The sequence below is a fragment of the Bubalus bubalis genome, chromosome X (assembly GCF_019923935.1).
Source record: "Bubalus bubalis isolate 160015118507 breed Murrah chromosome X, NDDB_SH_1, whole genome shotgun sequence".
In the NCBI taxonomy this organism is placed as follows: domain Eukaryota; kingdom Metazoa; phylum Chordata; class Mammalia; order Artiodactyla; family Bovidae; genus Bubalus; species Bubalus bubalis.
In genome coordinates this window covers 100,636,692-100,660,634 of record NC_059181.1, presented here as the reverse complement: position 1 = coordinate 100,660,634, position 23,943 = coordinate 100,636,692, and positions in this window count along the sequence as shown.

Sequence of the window (23,943 nt, the reverse complement as noted above, 5' to 3'; positions counted from 1 at the left end):
AACTACAGGCCTATTCACTGATGAACATAGATACATAAATCCTCAACTAAATTCTAGCAAACAGAATCCAACAACATATTAAAAAGATCATATCTCATGAACTAGTGGGCTTTATTCCAGTAATGAAAGGATTCTTCAATATTTGCAAATCAATCAGTGTGATACACCATATTAAGAAAATGAAAGATAAGACACATGATTATTTCAATAGATGCAGAGAAAGCCTTTCACAAAATTCAATACAAATTTATGACAAAAACTCTCCAGAAAGTGGGCATAGAAGGAACATACCTCAACATAATAAAAGCCATATATGACAAACCCACAGAAAACATAATCTTCAATGGTGAAAAATGGAATACATTTCTTCTAAAATCAGGAAAAAGACAAGAGTGCTCACTCTCACCAATACTATTCAACATAGTTTTGGAAGTCCTAGCCTCAGCAATCAGAGAAGAAAAAAGAAATAAAAAGAATCCAGATTGCAAAAAAGAAGTAAAACTCTAACCATTTGGACATGACATAATCTTCTATATAGAAAACCCTAAAGATGCCACCAGAAAATAACTAGAGGTAATCAATGAACATAGTAGAGTTGCAGGATATAAAATTAATACACAGAAATTCCTTGGATTCTTATACACTAACAATGAGAAATCAGAAATTAAGTAAACAATCCAAATCACAATTGAAATGGAAAGGATAAAATACTTAGAACTGAATTTACCTAAAGAAATAAAAGACCTGTATTCAGAAAACTATTAAACACTGATGAAAGAAATAAAATATGATACAAATAGATGGAGAAATATACCATGTTATTGGACTGGAAGAATCAATATATTGAAAATGAGTATACTCCCCAAGTTCAGTTCAGTTCAGTTCAGTAGCCCAGTCAAGTCCATCTCCTTGTGACCCCATGGACTGCAGCATACCAGGCTTCCCTGTCCATCACAAACTCCCAGTGTTTACTCAAACTCATGTCCATTGGGTCCGTGATGCCATCCAACCATCTCATGTTCAGTTGTCCCCTTCTCCTCCTGCCCTCAATCTTACCCAGCATTGGGGTATTTTCAAATGAGTCAGTTCTTCACGTCAGGTGGTGAAAGTATTGGAGCTTCAGCTTCAGTGTCAGTCCTTCCAATGAATATTCAGGACTGATCTCCTTCAGAATGGACTGGTTGGATCTCCTTGCAGTCCAAGAGACTCTCAAGAGTCTTCTCCAATACCACAGTTCAAAAACATCAATTCTTCAGCATTCAGCTTTCTTTATAGTCCAACTCTCACATCCATACATGACTACTGGAAAAAAGCACTGCTTTGATTCGATGGAATTTGTTAGCAAAATAAGATTTCTGCATTGTGATAAGCTGTCTAAGTTGGTCATAACTTTTCTTCTGAGGAACAAACGTCTTTTAATTTTATGGCTGCAGTCACCATCTGCAGTGATTTTGGAGCCCTCAAAAATAAAGTCTGTCACTGTTTCCACTGTTTTCTGATCTATTTGTCATGAAGTAATGGGATCAGATGCCATGATATTAGTTTTCTGAATGTTGAGTTTTAAGCCAATTTTTTTCACTCTCCTCTTTCATTTTCTTTTTCTTTTTTTTCTCTTTTCCCCTCTTTCATTTTCATTGAGAGGCTCTTTAGTTCTTCTTCACTTTCTGCCATTAGGGTGGTGTTATCTCCTTATCTGAGGTTATTGATATTTCTCCCAGCAATCTTAATATCAGCTTGTGCTTCATTCAGTCCAGCATTTCTCATGATGTACTTTGCATATAAGTTAAATAAGCAGCGTGAGAATATACATCCTTCACATACTCCTTTCCTGATTTTGAACCAATCTGTTGTACTACATCCAGTTCTAACTGTTGTTTCTTGACCAGCATACAGATTTTTCTGGACGAAGGTCAGGTGGTCTGGTATTCTCATCTTTTTCAGAATTCTCCACAGTTTGTTGTGATCCACACAGGCAAAGGCTTTGGCATAGTCAATGAAGCAGAATTAGATGATTTTCTGTAAGTCCCTTGCTTTTTCTATGAACAAACATGTTGGCAATTTGATCTCTGATTCCTCTGCCTTTTCTAAATCCAGATTGAACATGTGGAAGTTCTCTGTTCATGTACTGTTGAAGCCAAGCTTGGAGAATTTTATGCATTACTTTACTAGCATGTGAGATGAGTGCAATTGTGCAGTAGTTTGAGCATTAGTTGGCATTGTCTTTCTTTGGGATTGGAATGAAAGCTGACCTTTTTCAATCCTGTGGCTACTGCTGAGTTTTCCAAATTTGATGGCATATTGAGTGAAGCACTTTCACAGCATCATGTTTTAGAATTTGAAATAGCTCAAATGGAATTCCATCACATCCATTAGCTTTGTTTGTAGTGATGCTTCCTAAGGCCCACTTGATTTCACATTCCAAGATGTCTGGCTCTAGGTGAGTGATCACACCATCGTGATTATCTGGGTCATGAACATCTTTTTTTGTACAGTTCTTCTGTGTATTCTTGCCACCTCTTAGTATCTTCTGCTTCTGTTAGGTCCATACAATTTCTGCCCTTTTTTGAGCCCATCTTTGCATGAAAAGTTCCCTTGGTATCTCTAATTTTCTTGAAGAGACCTCTAGTCTTTCCCATTCTATTATTTTTCTCTATTTCTTTGCATTGATCACTGAGGAAGGCTTTTTCATCTCTCCTTGCTATTCTTTGGAACTCTGCATTCAAATGGGTATATGTTTCCTTTTATCCTTTGCCTTTCACTTCTCTTCTTTTCATAGCTGTTTGTAAGCCCTCCTTAGACAACCATTTTGCCTTTTTGCATTCTTTTTCTTGGGGATGGTCTTGATCACTCCTCCTGTACAATATCACTAACCTCTGTCCCTAGTTTTTCAGGAACTGTGTCTATCAGATCTAATCCCTTGAATCTATTTGTCATTTCCACTCTTTAGTCATAAGGCATTTGATTTAGGTCATACCTGAATGGTCTAGTGGTTTTCCCCACTTTCTTAAATTTCAGTTTGAATTTGGCAATAAGGGCTTCATGGTCTGAGCCACAGTCAGCTTTTCAATGCAACCCCTATCAAGTTACCAATGATACTTTTCCCAGAACTAGAACAAATCATCTCACGATTTAAATGGAAGCATAAAAGACCCAAAATAGTCAAAGCAGAACTTGAGAAAGATTAATGGAACTGGAGGAATCAACCTTCCTGTTTTTAGACTATACTATAAAGCTACAGTCATTAAGACAGTATTGTGGTGGCACAAAGACAGGAATATATATCAATGGAACAAAATAGAAAGTCCAGAGATAAATCCATGCACCCACGGGCACCTTATCTTTGAAAAAGGAGGCAAAAATGTACAATGGAGAAAAGACAGTCTCTTCAACAAGTGTTTCTGGGAAAACCGGTCAACTATGTGTAAAAGAATGAAACTAGAACACTTTCTAACAGCATACACAAAATAAACTCAGAATGGATTAAAGACCTAAATGTAAGGTCAGAAACTTTAAAGTCCTTAGAGGAAAACATAGGAAACAAAACTCATAGGAAAACATTTATGTCACTTGATGACATAAATCAAAGTAAGATCTTCTATGACCCACCTCCCAGAGTAATAGAAATAAGAACAAAAATAAACAAATGGGACCTATTTAAATTTAAAAGCTTTTGCACAGTGAATGAACGTATAAGCAGTTTGAAAAGACATCCCTCACAATGGGAGAAAATAATAGCAAACAAAACAACTGACAAGAATTAATCTCCAAAATATATAAGTAGCTCATGCAACTCAATTCTAGAAAAACTAACAACCCAATAAAAAATTGGGCAAGGGACCTAAAGAGATATTTCTCAAAGAAGACATACAAATGGCTAATAAACACATGAAAAGATGCCTGACACCACTCATTATTAGAGAAATGCAAATCAAAACTACAATGAGGTATCATCTCACAGTGGTCAGAATGGCCGTCATCAAAAATCCTACATATAAACAATAAATGCTGGTGAGAGTTTGGAAAGAAGGGTGCACTCTTACAGTGTTGGTTGGAATGCAAACTGGTACAGCCACTCTGGAGAACAGTGTGGAGATTCCTTAAAAATCTGGGACTAGAACTGCCATCCAATCCAGAAATCCCACTGCTGGGCATACACCCTGAGGGAACCAGAATTGAAACAGACACATGTATCCCAATGTTCATTGCATCACTATTTACAATAGCTAGAATATGGAAGCAATGTATATGTCCATTCACAAATGAATGGATAAGGAAGTGTGGTACATATATGCAATGGAATATTACTCAGTTAGAAAAAGGAATGCATTTGAGACAGTTCTAATGAGGTTGATGAACCTGGAGTCTATTTTACAGGGTGAAGTAAGTCAGAAAGAGAAAAACAAATACTGTATATTAATGCATATATATGGAACTTAGAAAGACAGAAGCAATGATCCTACATGAAAGGCAGAAAAGGAGACACAGATGTAAAGAACAGACTTTTGGAATCAGTGAGAGAAAGTGAGGGTGGGATGATTTTGGAGAATAGAATTGAAACATGTGCATTACCATAGGTAAAATAGATAGCCAGTGCAAGTTTAATGCATAAAGCAGGACACCCAAAACTTGTGCTCTGGGACAACCCAGAGTGATACTGTGGGGATGAAGGTGGGAAGGGGGTTCAGGATGGGGGGACACATGTATATCTGTAGCTGATTCATGTTGGTGTATAGCAAAACTATCACAATATTCTAAAGTAATTGTCCTCCAATTAAAATAATTATCTAATTAAAAAATATAATGCCAATTATTATCCATATCACTCAAAGATCAATATAGCAATAGTGTGTATAAATGGGCTTCTTTACATTGCCTGCTAAACTGTGTGTGGGTAATAGTTAACATGTTTGCAAAACTTCTTCATAGATACATTATTACCAGAACTAGAGCTCATAGCATTATACGTGTTAAAGCAGGCAGGTAGCTAGATGTGAGCAGAGAAAGGGGGCATGGGCCAAACGGCACGAAACCACATATCTTGTTAATAACAGTGGTCCTTGGGCAGACAAAGAAAATAAGGAACCTTCAGACTGACAGGAACTCACACATTTTGGAGTGATAAGTGTCCAGAAGGCAGACAAAGAAAAATGGGGAAAGGCAGAAAATCTTCTGCATCTGAATATAATCTGTTGCTTATTATGCTCATTACTATAAAATTAGCCATGCATGTAAGTTCTCATGATGAACCAAAGCCATGACACTTCTAATCAAGACTAACTAAGACAAAAATTCTTTAAATCCTGAGCCAAAAAGGAAGCCCACCAGTTTATGCTGTATCAGTCACTAATATACCCTTTATATCATACCATATCATACTATCAGTTCAGTTCAGTCTCTCAGTCATGTCTGACTCTTTGTGACCCCATGAATTACAGCATTCCAGGCCTCCCTGTCCATCACCTACTTCCAGAGTTCACCCAAACTCATGTGCATTGAGTTGGTGATGCCATCCAGCCATCTCATCTTCTGTCGTCCCCTTCTCCTCTTGCTCCCAATCCCTCCAAGAATAGATAGGCTATATTAGTGATTGGTAGAGCATAAAGAAGAGGGTAACAAGTATGGTGGCAGAAAAAAACTGGACATATAAGCATGGGTCAGATAGAAGGATAAAAACTTGGCACATGTATCTAGGAATGGTTAGTAGTGTTGAAGATACATTGAGGGTCACCGATTAAAAATATTTATTTCTAAACTTCACTTTTGGAGATGACTCACTTGATCTGGAGTGAAATTCATGTACCTTTGCTTTTCCAAGACCTTCTCATGTATCATCCAGGGCTGATATAGAATAGTCAAAGTCTTTTGAGTGTCTACAAGTTCAGTTGAGATCAACACTTGTAACAATCAATAGGTATTTACACTTTCACAAGGGTTCTGTTTTCTCCACATCCTCCCAAACACTTGTTACTTGTTGTCTTTTTGCTCTGTTTGCTCTGATGAAACCAGCTGTCACGTATTGAACTATTCCATGAGGAGACCCATGTCAATAAACTGAGAGAAGCCTTTGGCCTACTGCCAGGGAGGAATTTAAGCCCTCATTCCAGTGACTCTGAAGTAACTGATTTTGGCCAACAATTACATGACTGAATTTAGCAGCAGACCCTTCAACACACCCAAGTCCAACCTTGAGATGACTTCATCCCTTGCCCACAATTTGAACTTGAGCCTTGTGAGAGACCCTGAGGCAGAGGAGCCAGCCAAGTCATGTACCGATTCCTGATCCTTAGAAACTGAGAGATACTAAATATTTGTTTTGAGTCACTAGGTTTGGAGACAATTTCTTTCTTTCTTTTTTTTTTTTTTTTTTTTGCAGTAGAGAGAAATAGTACACAGTTCCACCATGATGTGAACTTTGCATTTTAATAAAATAAGGAAGAAGTCAACTTAAGTGCTTGACAGTGCCACAGAACTAGACATAGTGTTATCTGTGAATTCCACAGACTACTAAACCATCTCCAAGTTTCTTTTGAACAGTTGTCAGTGTTTGAATAATTTATTACCTGGGCATGATCTTGTATTGTAAAAAAAAAAAAAAAAAAAAAAAAATCCTTAATCTACTTTTCTCAAAGGCAGTGCAATTTTAATTCATTGATGTGAAATTGAAAACTAAGGACTTTTTCACACTGATATTTCACATTTCAAACTGAATATTATTTTGATACATCAATATCATATTTGATAATTTCATAGTTCTTGTGCACATAAAGATTACATATATACTATTTTCTTAATAAATGTTCTATATCACCACCCCATAAAAGAAAAACCTTTCTTGCTGCTGCTGCTAAGTTGCTTCAGTCATGTCTGACTCTGTGCAACCCATAGACGGCAGCCCACCAGGCTCCCCCATCCCTGGGATTCTCCAGGCAAGAGTACTGGAGTGGTGTGCCATTGCCTTCTCCGACACCTTTCTTACTTTATCTTAATCTGATATTATACACAGCTGTTAAAGGTACCATTCTATGGTCTTTGATCCTTAGTAAATATGCTGTTACTAACATGATGACTGTATGTTTATATTTTGATGGGAAATACATTTACTTTATCATTTTATTATCATAAGTAACATGGAGCACAGAATATGCTTATCCCAATAAAACCCAATACATGAAAGGTTTTTAAATGCTCACAATAAAGAGATGAAGTGAAGTGAAAGTCACTCAGTTGTGTCTGACTCTTTCTGTACTCTTGCCTGGAATATCCCATGGATGGAGGAGCCTGGTAGGCTACAGTCCATGGGGTTGCAAAGAGTCAGAAACGACTGAGAGACTTCTTTTTCTTCTTTCTTTCAATAAAGAGAAATGTAGAAAAATCCCCAGCTACTGCTTTAGCTATCATTTTAGATTAGCCTTTTTAAAAGAGCTATTAAGTAGTAAACTGAATGGAATAATATTTCACCTTTTTTGTACTACCTTCTAACCTATGGTGTAGTTAATGATAAGAAGGCAAATGACCATACAAGTAGAAACCAGGAGGAACATTATTGAGGGTTGATAAATATTAATCTGAATATCCTGAATTAATCAAACAGGGGTCTTCTGCATTGCAGGCAGATTCTTTAACAAATGAGTTATCAGGGAAGCCCAATCTGAATAGCTCTATCCTGAATAATTAAGAATTCACTGAGTTTGGTTTGAGCTACTTTTCCCACTTAGAGTATAATTATCAGTTATTATTTATATCAGAGTTTGCACTCCAATGCTTTTAAAATCATTTTCAATCTGCCCAGCCAGTGTTCTTTCCCTGGACTAACCAGGAATGCTGTCAATTTGAGAACATTTCTTAAAAACCTGGCTATCTCCTATTCTGTTATGCATAATTTGCATGTGGCAACTATCACCTGCATATCATTAATATATGGTGCTCCCCCCTCCAAAAAAAAGAATAACTATGTCTTATTGTGGGCTTCCCTGGGGGCTTAGCTGGTAAAGAATCTGCCTGCAATGTGGGAGACCTGGGTTTGATCCCTGGTTTGGAAAGATACCCTGGAGAAGGGAAAGGCTAACCATTCCAGTATTCTGGCCTGGAGAATTCCATGGACTGTATACTCCATGGGATCACAAAGAGTCAGACAAAACTGAGTGACTTTCATTTCACTTCACTTCATGTCTTACTGTATTTCTTTTTCAGTATGTTTTGAATCTCATTTGTGCCATGAAACACTATAATATGAGGATCAGAAACTACGGAGTATAGGAGGACACTTTTCATATGGATTTATCATCTTGAGCCTAAGTCCATAGCTGCAACACGGTAAGACTTTTTCAGTAAGGGATGGATTATAAGTAAACCATCCTGGAGAGATCACAACAGACAACACAGAAATACAAAGGATCATAAGAGACTACTATCAACAATTATATGCCAATAAAATGGACAATGAGGAAGAAACGGACAAATTCTTAGAAAAGTACAACTTTCCAAAACTGGACCAGGAAGAAATATAAAATCTTAACAGACCCATCACAAGCACGGAAATTGAAACTGTAATCAAAAATCTTCCAGCAAACAAAAGCCCAGGTCCAGACGGCTTCACAGCTGAATTCTACCAAAAATTTAGAGAAGAGCTAACACCTATCCTGCTCAAACTCTTCCAGAAAATTGCAGACGAAGGTAAACTTCCAAACTCATTCTATGAGGCCACCATCACCCTAATACCAAAACCTGACAAAGATGCCACAAAAAAAGAAAACTACAGACCAATATCACCGATGAACATAGATGCAAAAATCCTTAACAAAAATCTAGCAATCAGAATCCAACAGCACATTAAAAAGATCATACACCATGACCAAGTGGGCTTTATCCCAGGGATGCAAGGATTCTTCAATATCCACAAATCAATCAATGTAATACACCACATTAACAAATTGAAAAATAAAAACCATATGATTATCTCAATAGATGCAGAGAAAGCCTTTGACAAAATTCAACATCCATTTATGATAAAAACTCTCCAGAAAGCAGGAATAGAAGGAACATACCTCAACATAATAAAAGCTATATATGACAAACCCACAGCAAACATTATCCTCCATGGTGAAAAATTGAAAGCATTTCCTCTAAAGTCAGGAACAAGACAAGGGTGCCCACTCTCACCATTACTATTCAACATAGTTTTGAAAGTTTTGGCCACAGCAATCAGAGCAGAAAAAGAAATAAAAGGAATCCAAATTGGAAAATAAGAAGTAAAGCTCTCACTATTTGCAGATGACATGATCCTCTACATAGAAAACCCTAAAGACTCCACCAGAAAATTACTAGAACTAATCAATGACTATAGTAAAGTTGCAGGATATAAAGTCAACACCCAGAAATCCCTTGCATTCCTATACACTAATAATGAGAAAACAGAAAGAGAAATTAAGGAAACAATTCCATTCACCATTGCAACGGAAAGAATAAAATACTTAGGAATATATCTACCTAAAGAAACTAAAGACCTATATATAGAAAACTATAAAACACTGGTGAAAGAAATCAAAGAGGACACTAATAGATGGAGAAATATACCATGTTCATGGATTGGAAGAATCAATATAGTGAAAATGAGTATACTACCCAAAGCAATTTATAGATTCAATGCAATCCCTATCAAGCTACCAACGGTATTCTTCACAGAGCTCGAACAAATAATTTCACAATTTGTATGGAAATACAAAAAACCTCGAATAGCCAAAGCGATCTTGAGAAAGAAGAATGGAACTGGAGGAATCAACCTACCTGACTTCAGGCTCTACTACAAAGCCACATTATCAAGACAGTATGGTACTGGCACAAAGACAGAAATATAGATCAATGGAACAAAATAGAAAACCCAGAGATAAATCCACGCACATAAGGACACTTTATCTTTGAAAAGGAGGCAAGAATATACAATGGATTAAATACAATCTCTTTAACAAATGGTGCTAGGAAATCTGGTCAACCACTTGTAAAAGAATGAAACTAGAACACTTTTTAACACCATACACAATAATAAACTCAAAATGGATTAAAGATCTAAATGTAAGATCAGAAACTATAAAACTCCTAGAGCAGGACATAGGCAAAACACTCTCTGACATACATCACAGCAGGATCCTCTATGACCCACCTCCCAGAATATTGGAAATAAAAGCAAAAATAAACAAATGGGACCTAATTAAACTTAAAAGCTTCTGCACATCAAAGGAAACTATTAGCAAGGTGAAAAGTCAGCCTTCAGAAAAGGAGAAAATAATAGCAAATGAAGCAACTGACAAAAAACTAACCTCAAAAATATACAAGCAACTCCTACAGCTCAACTCCAGAAAAATAAATGACCCAATCAAAAAATGGGCCAAAGAACTAAATAGACATTTCGCCAAAGAAGACATACAGATGGCTCACAAACACATGAAAAGATGCTCAACATCACTCATTATCAGAGAAATGCAAATCAAAACCACTATGAGGTACCATTTCACATCAGTCAGAATGGCTGTGATCCAAAAGTCTACAAGCAATAAATGCTGGAGAGGGTGTGGAGAAAAGGGAACCCTCTTACACTGTTGGTGGGAATGCAAACTAGTACAGCCACTATGGAGAACAGTGTGGAGATTCCTTAAAAAACTGGAAATAGAACTGCCTTATGATCCAGCAATCCCACTGCTGGGCATACACACCGAGGAAACCAGAATTGAAAGAGACGCATGTACTCCAATGTTCATCGCAGCACTGTTCATAAGAGCCAGGACATGAAAGCAACCTAGATGTCCATCAGCAGATGAATGGATAAGAAAGCAGTGGTACATATACACAATGGAGTATTACTCAGCCATTAAAAAGAATACATTTGAATCAGTTCTAAAGAGGTGGATGAAACTGGAGCCTATTATACAGAGTGAAGTAAGCCAGAAAAAAAACACCAATACAGTATACTAACACATATATATGGAATTTAGATAGATGGTAACAATAACCCTGTGTACGAGAGAGCAAAAGAGACACTGATGTATAGATCAGTCTTATGGACTCTGCGGGAGAGGGAGAGGGTGGGGAGATTTGGGAGAATGGCATTGAAACATGTATAATATCATGTATGAAACGAGTTGCCAGTCCAGGTTGGATGCACGATACTTGATGCTTGGGGCTGGTGCACTGGGACGACCCAGAGGGAGGGTATGGGGAGGGAGGAGGGAGGAGGGTTCAGGATGGGGAACACAGGTATACCTGTGGCGGATTCATTTCAATATTTGGCAAAACTAATACAATATTGTAAAATTAAAAAAAAAAAGAATACATTTGAATCAATTCTAATGAGGTGGATGAAACTGGAGCCTATTATACAGAGTGAAGTAAGCCAGAAAGGAAAACACCAATACAGTATACTAACGCATATATACGGAATTTAGAAAGATGGTAACAATAACCCTTTGTACGAGACAGCAAAAGAGACACTGATGTATAGAACAGTCTTATGGACTCTGTTGGTGAGGGAGAGGGTTGGAAGATTTGGGAGAATGGCATTGAAACATGTATAATATCATGTATGAAACGAGTTGCCAGTCCAGGTTCAATGCACGATACTGGATGCTTGGGGCTAGTGCACTGGGATGACCCAGAGAGATGGTATGGGGAGGGAAGGGGGAGGAGGGTTCCGGATGGGGGACACATGTATACCTGCGGCGGATTCATTTTGATATTTGGCAAAACTAATACAATTTGTAAAGTTTAAAAATAAAATAAAATTTTTTAAAAAAAGAAGAAAAAAAAAACCCATCCAAATGGCTGGCACCTATAACTTTCTTGTTTAATTTCAAGCACATAAAAAAAGTTTAAGATGATACTACTTTGAGAATGACCTTGCAGTTCAGTTCAGTAGCTCAGTCGTGTCTGACTCTTTGTGACCCCATGAACCACAGCATGCCAGGCCTCCCTGTCCATCACCAACACCTGGAGTTCACCCAAACCCATATCCATTGAGTTGGTGATGCCATCCAAGCATCTCATTCTCTGTCATCCCCTTCTCTTCCTGCCCTCAAACTTTCCCAACATCAGGGTCTTTTCAAATGAGTCAGCTCTTCGCATCAGGTGGCCAAAGTAGTGGACTTTCAGCTTCAATATCAGTCCTTCCAATGAACACCAGGGACTGATCTCTTTTAGGATGGACTGGTTGGATCTCCTTGCAGTCCAAGGGACTCTCAAGAGTCTTCTCCAACACCACAGTTCAAAAGCATAAATTCTTCGGTGCTCAGCTTTCTTTATAGTTCAAGTCTCACATCAATACATGACCACTGGAAAACACTTGGCCTTGACTAGACGAATCTTTGTTGGCAAAGTAATGTCTCTGCTTTTGAATATGCTATCTAGGTTGGTTATAACTTTCCTTTCAAGGAGTAAGCATCTTTTAATTTCATGGCTTCAATCACCATCTGCAGTGATTCTGGAGCCAAAATAAATAAATAAATAAATAAAGTCTGACACTGTTTCCACTGTTTCCCCATCTATTTCCCATGAAGTGTTGGGAGCAGATGCCATGATCTTAGTTTTCTGAATGTTGAGCTTTAAGCCAACTTTTTCACTCTCCTCTTTCACTTTCATCAAGAGGCTTTTTAGTTCCTCTTCACTTTCTGCCATAAGGGTGGTGTCATCTGCATATCTGAGGTTATTGTTATTTCTCTGTGTAATCTGGATTCCAGCTTGTGCTTCTTCCAGCCCAGCATTTCTCATGATGCACTCTGCATGTAATTTAAATAAGCAGGATGACAATATACAGCCTTGACGTACTCCTTTTCCTATTTAAAGGGCCACAAACTTTTGTGATATCAAATATATTTTGGCCCCCATGAACTCTTTTTGCCCTCTTTAGGAATATATCACCCTTGTTGAGAATGTATGGTTAGGTGTCTTTCACATATTTTTCAGTGTGATAGATCCTTGTACATTATTGCTACAGACTTGCTGATACAGGCTTAAGGTTTCTGTAGCAAATCATGGTTTTCATGCTGTTCTTATTAAATATTAACTCTCCCTTACCAACTCAAAGTATCACCCAAATCACCCAAGCAAATATAACTGACTCTAATGGATTCATTATGAGTATGTATTCAATCATTTTGGTTACTTAAAATCACTAATATAAGAAGCAGTGAATATTTTCAAGTAAGTGTATTTTTTGGAAAATTAGATAAACAGCTGAGGGTTTTTAATAATCCCAATTTATGTTAGCATATCACCATGATCATCATAAAGGCTCATTATAAATGAAAATGAAGTATTATTGTCTTTGTGCCCCCCTCTTTAACAAATCTCTTTTAAAAGACAGCCAAGCAAAAGAGCCCAGTATGATAACCAACTGGAATATTTCACGTTTGTTTTCCGGTACAGGGAGTAGAGTATTTTTCTTTCTTTCCATTGAGCCAGAGTTGCTTAAATAGTTATAAAATAACATTCATGTTCAATATCCACTATATTATTTCATATATAATACTTGACCAGAATGAAGTACTTGAAACCTAGTAGAATTCAGGCTTGTAATGGTTTTCTGGAGTTCAATGCCTGAGTAAATATAATAGTTGAATAGTAATATACATGTTAAAAGAAGGAAAGCCAGAAATGACAGACTAATTGTAGAATTTTAATTAAATATTATTTAAATGTATCTGGATCATTGTTTCACATTGCTTAGATGTATATATGAAGGAGAAATGATGTGCAAGATACTACATTTCTATTTTGGCTATTAACTCTTAAAACATAGTAATATTTAAAACTGTATATAAAAAATATACATATATAACTTCAACAATATGTGAACCTTGAACTTCCAGATGTTCAAGCTGGTTTTAGAAAAGGCAAAGGTCAGAGATCAAATTGCAAACATCTGCTGGATCACCAAAAAAGCAAGAGAGTTCCAGAAAAATATCTATTTCTGCTTTATTAACTGTGCCAAAGCCTTTGCCTGTGTGGATCACCACAAGCTGTGGAAAATTCTTCAAAATATGGGAATAACAGAGCACCTGACCTGCCTCTTGGGAAATCTATATGCAGGTCAGGAAGCAAGAGTTAGCATTGGACATGGAACAAAAGACTGTTTCCAAATAGGAAAAGGAGTACATCGAGGCTATATATTGTCACCCTGCATATTTAACTTATATGCAAAATACATTGTGAGAAATGCTGGGCTGGATGAAACACAAGCTAGAATCAAGATTGCTGGGATAAATATCAATAACCTCAGATATGCAGATGACACAACCCTTATAGCAGAAAGTGAAAAAGAACTAAAGAGCCTCTTAATGAAAGTGAAAGAGGAGAGTGAAAATGTTGACTTAAAGCTCAACATTCAGAAAACTAAGATCATGGCATCCGGTCCCATCACTTCATGGCAAATATATGGGGAAACAGTGGAAACTGTGGCTGCCACTTTTTGGGTTCCAAAATCACTGCAGATGGTGATTGAAGCCATGAAATTAAAAGATGCTTACTCCTTGGAAGGAAAGTTATCACCAACCTAGATAGCATATTAAAAGCAGAGATATTACTTTGCCAACAAAGGTCTATCTAGTCAAGGCTATGGTTTTTCCATTAGTCCAGTATGGATGTGAGAGTTGAACTATAAAGAAAGCTGAGCACCAAGGAACTGATGCTTTTGAACTGTGGTGTTAGAGAAGACTCTTGAGAGTCCCTTGGACTGCAAGGAGATCCAACCAGTCCATCCTAAAAGAGATCAGTCCTGAATATTCATTGGAAGGACTGATGTTGAAGCTGAAACTCTAATACTTTGGCCACCTGATGCTAAGAAGTGACTCATTTGAAAATACCCTGATGCTGGGAAAGATTCAGGGCAGGAGGAGAAGGGGATGACAGAGAATGAGATGCTTGGATGGCATCACCAACTCGATGTACATGAGTTTGAGTTAACTCTAGGTGTTGGTGATGGACAGGGAGGCCAGTCATGCTGCAGTCCATGGGGTTGCAAAGAGTCAGACACAACTGGGAGACTGAACTGGACTGAACTTACACATATATAAAGAGTACAATATTATAAGTCTGTAATCTGTTTATACTCATGAAGCCATAACTATAATCAATATAATGAACATATTTTATCACTACCCCAAAAGTATCCAGGTGCCCCTTGGTAATCCCTCATTTCTGTCCCCCCATTTCTCATGCCCTGGTAAACACTGAACTGCTTTCTGACATATAGACTGCTTTGCACAGTTTTTTATAAATAGATTTATACAGTATGTACTCATTTTTACCTGTTTTATTTCACTCAGCAAAATAATATTTTACATTCATTCATGTTGTTCTATTTATCAATTATTTGTTACCTTTTATTGCTGAGTAATATCTATTATAGATATATACCAAAATGTGTTTTGGAGAAGGAAATGGCAACCCACTGCAGTATTGCCCCAAAAACTCTATGGGCAGAGGAGCCTGGCAGGCTAGAGTCCATGGGGTTGCTAAGAGTTGCATGACTTAGTGACTAACACGCACATAAAATACATTTATCCATTCACCCTTGGTGGATTGTCTCCAGGGTTGTCTCCAGGTTTAAGTTCAGCTCAGTTCATTCACTCAGCATGTCTAACTCTTTGGAAAGCCATGGACTGCAGTATGTCAGGCTTCTCTGTCCATCAACAACTCTCAGAGCTTGCTCAAACTCATGTTCACTGAGTCAGTGATGCCATCCCACCATCTCATCCTCTGTCATCCCCTTCTCATCCTACCCTCAATCTTTCCCAGAATCAGGGTCTTTTCCAGAGTCAACTCTTCTCATCAGGTGGACAAAGTATTGGGGTTTCATCTTCAGCATCAGTCCTTTCAATGAATATTCAGGACTGAGTTCCTTTAGGATTGACTAGTTTGATCTCCTTGAAGTCCAAGGGACTCTCAAGAGTCTTCTCCAGCACCACAGTTCAAAAGCATCAATTCTTCAGTGCTCAGCTTTCCTTATGATCCAACTCACATCCATACATGACTACTGGAAAAAAACATAGCTTTGACTAGACAGACCTTTGTCAGCAAAGTAATATCTCTGCTTTTTAATATGCTGTCTAGGTTGGTCATAGCTTTTCTTCCAAGAAACAAGTGTATTTTAATTTCATGGCTGCAGTCACCATCTGCAGTAGTTTTAGAACCCCCTCCCCCCAAAAAAGAAAGTCTCTCACTTTTCCCATTGTTTCCCCATCTATTTGCCGTGAAGTGATGGTACCAGATGCCATGATCTTAGTTTTTTGAATGCTGAGTTTTAAGCCAACATTTTCACTATCCTCTTTCATTTTCTTGAAGAGGCTGTGTAGTTCCTCTTCACTTTCTGCCTTAAGGGTGGTGTCATCTGTGCATCTGAGGTTATTGATGTTTTACCCAGCAAACTTTATTTTTTAGTGAAGCATAATTGCTTTACAAAATTTTGTTGTTTTCTATCAAACCTCAATATGAATCAGCCATAGGTATACATATATCCCCTACCTTTTGAAACTCCCTCCCATCTCCTGCCACACTCCCCCCAGATTAATACAGAGCCCTTGTTTGAGTTTCCTGAGCCATGCAGCAAATTCCCATTGGCTATCTATTTTACATAAGGTAATGTAAGTTTCCATGTTACTATTTCCATACATCTCACCCTCTTCTTCGCTCTCTTCATGTCCATAAGTTTTTTCTCTATGTCTGTTTCTCTGTAAATAAATTCTTCAGTACCATTTTTCTAGATTCTGTATATATGCGTTAGAATATGATATTTATTTTTCTCTTTCTGACTCACTTCACCCAATATAATAGGTCCTAGGTTCATCTACCTCATCAGAACTGACTCAAATGCATTCCTTGTTTAGTGAAGCCCTATTTACAATAGCTAGAACATGGAAGCAACCTAGAAGTCCATCGACAGATGAATGGTACAGACGTTGAGGTACATATACACAATGGAATATTACTCTCCCAGCTATTTTGATTCCAACTTGTGCTTCATCCAGCCCAGCATTTCACATGCTATACTCTGCATATAGATTAAATAAGCAGGGTGACAATATACAGCCTTGACATACTCCTTTCCCAATTTGGAACCAATCTGTTGTCCCATGTCTGGTTCTACCTCTTGCTTCTTGACCTGCAAACAGTTTTCACAGGAGGCAGGTAAGGTGGTCTGCTATTCCCAATTTTTGGAATTTTTCCACAGTTTGTTGTTATCCACAGAGTCAAATGCTATGGCATAGTCAGTAAAGCAGAAGTAGGTGTAGTTTTGGAACTCTCTTACTTTTTCTATGATCCAGTGGATATTGGCAATTTTATACCTGGTTCCTCTGCCTTTATTAAATCCAGCTTGAACATCTGAATGTTCATGGTTCATGTACTGTTGAAGCCTGGCTTGGAGAATCTTGAGCATTAATTTTCTAGTGTGTGAGATGAGTGCAATTGTGCAGTAGCTTGAACATTCTTTGACATTACCCTTCTTTGGGATTGGACTGAAAACTGATCTTTTCCAGTCCTTAGGGCCACTGCTAAGTTCTCCAAATCTGCTGGAATATTTAGTGCAGCCTTTCACAGCATCATCTTTTAAGATTTGAAATAGCTCAGCTGGAATTCCATCACGTATACTAGCTTTGCCCATAGTGATGCTTCCTAAGGCCCACTTGACTTTGCACTCCAGGATGTCTAGCTCTAGGTGACTGATCGCACTATTTGCCTCTCTGGGTCATTATGATTTTTTTGTATACTTCTTCTTTGTATTCTTGCCACCTTTTCTTAATATCTACTGCTTCTGTTAGGTCCATACATTTTCTGTCCTTTATTGTGCCTATCTTTGTATGAAATGTTCCCTTGGCATCTCTAATTTTCTTGAAGAGATCTCTGCTCTTCCCCATTCTATTGTTTTCCTCTATTTCTTGCACTTAGAAAGGGGTTCTTATCTCTCCTTGCTCTTCTTTGGAACTCTACATTCAGATGAGTGTATCTTTCCTTTTCTCCTTTGCCTTTGGTGTCTCTTCTTTTCTCAGCTATTTGTAAAGCCTTCTCAGACAACAATTTGCCTTTTTGCTTTTTTTTTTTTTTTTTGAGGGGAATGATTTTGATCATTGCCTCCTGTAAAATGTTACAAATTTCTGTCCACAGTCCTTCTGGCACTCTGTCTATCAGATCTAATCCCTTGAATCTATTTGTCACGTCCACCGAATAATCATAAGGTATTTGATTTAGGTCATACCTGAATAGCCAAATGGCTTCCCCTCTCTCTGTATTCAGATATACCCATCAAAATGCAGATGGAGGTTGCAGAAGACTTGAATAAATGTAAAGATGTTATTCCTCTTGAGTGGGAAAAATAATTTTTTCAAGATATTAATCCTCCCAAATTGACCTATACATTCAATGAAAAATCTCAAACAAAATTTCACCATAAAATAAATTTTTTTCATAGAAATTGACAAACTAATGTAAAAGCTATAATGGAAATGCATAGTGCCCATAATAGACAAAGCAGTGTTGAAAAATAATAAAATTAGGATACAAATATTACCAAATTTCGAAATTTAATATGAAGTTATGGTAAAAAAAAAAAATACCAGTTTGAATTTAGAATGAAGACAGACAAGTAGATCAGTGTAACCAAGTAAAGTCCAGAAATAGAGGCACACATATATGAAAAACTGATTTTTTAAATGGTAAAAAGGGTATTCAGTTGAGAAATAGTTGTCTTTTCATTAAATGGTGTTGGAACAGTCACATTTCAATATACCTAGAAAAACTTAATTTAAATCCATACCTTGTGGCATATATAAAAATTAACTCAAAATGAATCATAGAACAAAATTAAAAACCTAAAGCTACAAATCTTCTAAAAGATAAAATGAAAAAAAAAATGATGTTTAGTGAGGCAAAGACTTCTTCCTTAAAAATTATACCAAAAGGATAATCAATAAAAGAAAGAAAAAGCTTATTGGACTTCATCAGAACTAAAAACATGTACTCTTCAAATGACACTGTGAATGAAAAGACAGGCTACAGACTTTCAGAAGACTTTTGCAAATCATATCTTAAAAAGGACTTGAATTTATAATATATAAAGAACCTATAAAATTCAAATGTAAAAATAAACAGCCCCATGGTAAAATAAGCAAAAGATTTGTACAGACATTTTAGAAAAGAAGATAAATAGATGGTAAATTAATACATAAAAAGTTACTCAACATCATTCATCATCAAGCAAATATACATCAATACCAAAATGAGATACTGTATACACATATTGTTTAGTCAGTAAGTCATGTTTGGTTCTTTTGTGAGCTTGTGGACTGCAGCCCACAAGGCTCCTCTGATCATGGAACTCTCCAGGCAAGAATTCTGAAGTGGAGTGCCACTTCTTTCTCCAGCTGATCTTCCTGACCCAGGAATACAATCCATGTCTTCTTCTTGGCTGGCAGATCCCTTACTACTAAGACACCTGGGAGGCCATATACACGCATTAAAAGAATGACTGACTGACTATAGTCAGTGTTGGTGAAGCTGTGGAGCAACTGGATACCTCACACCTTGCCCACAAAAATACTTGTAAGTACTTATTCCGCTTTGTTTGCAATAACTTAAACCTGGAGACTAGATTCAGGAATAGCTCTGATAGAGTGTCTGAAGAACTATGGACAGAAGTTCATGACATTGGACAGGAGGCAGTGATCAAAACCATCATCCAAAAAGAAATGCAAAAAGGCAAAACGGTTGTCTGAGAAGGTCTTACAAATAGCTGAGAAAAGATGAGAAGCAAAAAGCAAAGGAGAAAAGGAAAGATACACTCATCTGAATGCAGAGTTCCAAAGAATAGCAGGAAGAGATAAGAATGCCTTCCTAAGTGATCAATGCAAAGAAATAGAGGAAAACAATAGAATGGGAAAGACTAGAGAGCTCTCCAGGAAAATTAGATATGCCAAGGGAACATTTCATACAAAAATAGGCACAATAAAGGACAGGAAGGGTATGGACCTAACAGAAGCAGTAGATATTAAGAAAAGGTGGCAAGAATACACAGAAGAAGTATACAAAAAATATCTTAACGACCCAGATAACCAAATGGTGTGATCAGTCACCTAGAACCAGACATCCTGGAGTGCAAAGTCAAGTGGGCCTTTTAGGAAGCATCACTACGGGGAAAGCTAGTGGAGGTGATGGAATTCCAGCTGAGCTATTTCAAATCCTAAAAGATGATGCTGTGAAAGTGTTGCACTCAATATTCCTGCAAATTTGGAGAACTCAGCAGTGGCCACAAGGACTGGCAAAGGTCAGTTTTCATTCCAATCCCAAAGAAGGGCATTGCCAAAGAATTTTCAAACTACTGCACAATTACACTCATTTAACGTGCTAGCAAGGGAATGTTCAAAATCCTTCCAGATAGGCTTCAATAGTGCATGAATCAAGAATTTTAACATGTGAAAAGTGGATTTAGAAAAGGCAGAGGGACCAGAGATCAAATTGCCAACATCCACTGAATCATAGAAAAAACAAGGGAGACCCAGAAAAACATCTGCTTTATTGACTATTCTAAAGCATTTAGCTTAGTGGTTTACAAAATGGGAAGAGAAGACCACCTTACCAGCCTCCTGTGAAACCTATTTGCAGGTCAAGAAGCAACAGTTTGAACTGGACATGGAACAGCACACTGGTTCAAAATTGGAAAAGGAATACATGAAAGTGGTATATTTCCCTCTGCCTATTTAACATATATGCAGAAATCATGTGAAATACCAGGCTGGATGAAGCTCAAACTGGAATCAAGTTTGCTGGGAAAAATATCAATAACCTCAGATATGCAGATGTCACCACTCTTATGGCAGAAAGTGAAGAGGAACTAAAGAGCTTCCTGGTGAAGGTGAAAGAAGAGAATGAAAATGCTGGCTTGAAACTCAACATTCAAAAAAAACTAAGATCATGGCATCTGGTCCCATCAGTTCATGGCAAATAGATCAGAAAACAATAGGAACAGTGAGAAAATTAATTTTCTTGGGCTCCAAAATCACTGCAAATGGTGACTACAGCCATGAAATTAAAAGACATTTACTTCTTGGAAGAAAAGCTGTGACAAATCTAGGCAGCATATTAAATAAAATGCAGAGACACTGCTTTTCCAACAATGATATGTATAGTCAAAGCTATTTTTTTTTCCAGTAGTCATGTATGGATGTGAGAGTTGGACCATAAGGAAGGCTCAGTGCCAAGAAATTGATGCTTTCAAACTGTGGTGCTGGAGAACACTCTTGAGAACACCCTTGGACAGGAAGGAGATCAAAACAGTCAATCCTAAAGGAAATCAACCCTGAATCTTCATCGGAAGAAGTGATGCTGAAGCTGAAGCTTCAGTGCTTTAGCCACCTGATGCAATGAGCTGGCTCATTGGAAAAAAAAACCCTGATGCTGGGAAAGATTGAATGCAGGAGGAGAAGGGTACAACAGAATGAGATGGTTGAATGACATAACTGATTCAATGGACATGAGTTTGAGCATACTCCAGGAGATAGTGAAGGACAGGGAGGCCTGGTGTGCTGCGGTCCATGGAATACAAAGAGTCGGACATGACTGAGTGACTGAACAATAACAATCTCTCAGTATGTTTTGTAGTTTATATTGTATACGTCTTGAATTCAATTTTTCATCATGTTAATCCATAAGCACTTCATATTTTTGATGCTGTTTGAAATAATATTATTTTTAATTTATTTTTTATTTTAGTCACTCAGTTGTGTCTGACCCTTTGTGACCCCAGGGACTGTAGCCCACCAGGCTCATCTGTTCATGGGATTCTCCAGGCAAGAACATTGGAGTGAGTGGACATTACCTTCTCCAGGGGATCCTCCTGACCCAGAGATTGAACTCAGGTCACCTGCATTGCAGGCAGATTCTTTACTGTCTGAGCCATCAGGGAATCGCAATTATTTTTAGTAAAAATCCTATTATTTTTAATGTTAATTCTCAATTTTTTTGCCAGTATATAGAGATTGAGTTGATTTGTTTATACTGTTCTTGTATACTGTAACAGTGGATAAACCCATTTATTACTTTTAGTAACTTCTCTGTAGATTCTTTTCAAATTTCTCTATAAACATTTTATACATTATTGAGACATATTGAAATATCTGATTATAAGTATAGGTTTTTATAACTCTGTTTTGAGTTATATAAATTTTTCTTGATGTCTTTTGAAGCTGTTTTATAGAGACATAAGTGTTTAAAATTATGTATTCTTGAATGACTTGACTCTCATCATTTGGCATGACATGTATTGTCTCTTACAATATATTTGGAGTTTTATTTTTAAGTAGAAAATGAGAAGCTCATTCTAAATTAGTTGAAAATGCCAATGACCTAGAAGAGCCAGAACAACTTTGACAAACAACAAATTAAGAATGGTAACTATACCTAATTTCAAGATTATTATAAAGCTAAACTTATCAAATATGTTTTGTCTGTTGTTAATTAAGCCAGTCCAGTTTTCTTTTATTTAATGTTATTATGGTTATTCCATTCCCATTCATTTCCTTTTAACCTACTTGTGCCTGTTTATTTAAAGTGGGTCTCTTGAAGACAACACATCACTGGGTTTTATCCAAACTGATATTCTCTGACTTTTATTTGGATGGTTTAGAACATCTTTAGCAGGTTTATTAATATTGTTAGGATTAAAACTCCTTTCCTGATTTTGTTTTCAACCTTCTTGCTAGTTGTTTGCTCATGTACACCTTTTTCCTGATTCCTATTCAGATTGAGTATTTTTTAAAAATGTACAATTTAATTGTTATTAGTATTTTTCACAGATATATGCAACCATCACCAGAGTCCATTTTAGAACATTTTTCATCTCTAAGAGAAACCAAATACACATTAGCTTTTATCCCTGTCTCCTCATATTCTTCCCAATCCTAATCTACTTTCTGTCTAAAGATTTGCTTACTCTAGACATTTCATATCGGAATCACATAATATGTGGTCTTTTGTGACAGATTTACTTCATTCAGCATGTTTTCTAGGTTCATCTATGTTTTAGCATGTATTAGAACTTCATTTTTAAGGTTGAATAATGCTCTATTGTATGGACAGACTACATTTTTCTTATTCACTCATCAGTTGATGGACATTTGGGTTGTTTCTACCTTTTGACTCTTATGAATAATGCTGCTATAGACACATAAAGGTTTTTGTGGACAGTTTCAATTTCTCTTGGGTATATAACTAGGAGTGGAATTGCTGGGTCATATGGTATTCTATATTCACCATTTGAGGAATTGCCAGAATGTTCTTCAAAGTGGCTGGATCATTTTACATCCATGCCAACAGTGTATGAAAGTTCTGATTTCTCCATACCCTCACTAGCACTTGCTATTATGTGATTTTTTAAATTATATCCATCCTAGTGAATGTGAAATGAGATCTCTTTATGTTTTTAATCTCATGGCTTTGACTGACATTTATCTGGAGATTAATTTTACCACAGAGATTATTTTTTATGATTGTGTTTTTCACTTATTTTCATGTATTATATTTAATTATTTGTTTTGCATTTTTAGAAGTTTCTGTAGCATTTATAATATACATATATAATGTATCACAGTTTAAGTGATATTATTTAAGTATATTACTATGCTATTTTTATCATGCATTTTAAGATATTAAGAAGAGGTGGCGAGAATACACAGAAGAACTGTACAAAAAAGATCTTCACGACCCAGATAATCACAATGGTGTGATCACTCACCTAGAGCCAGACATCCTGGAATGTGAAGTCAAGTGGGCCTTAAGAAGGATCACTACAAACAAAGCTAGTGGAGGTGATGGAATTCCAGTGAAGCTATTTCAAATCCTAAAAGATGATGCTGTGAAAGTGCTACACTCAATATGCCAGCAAATTTGGAAAGCTCAGCAGTGGCCATAGGA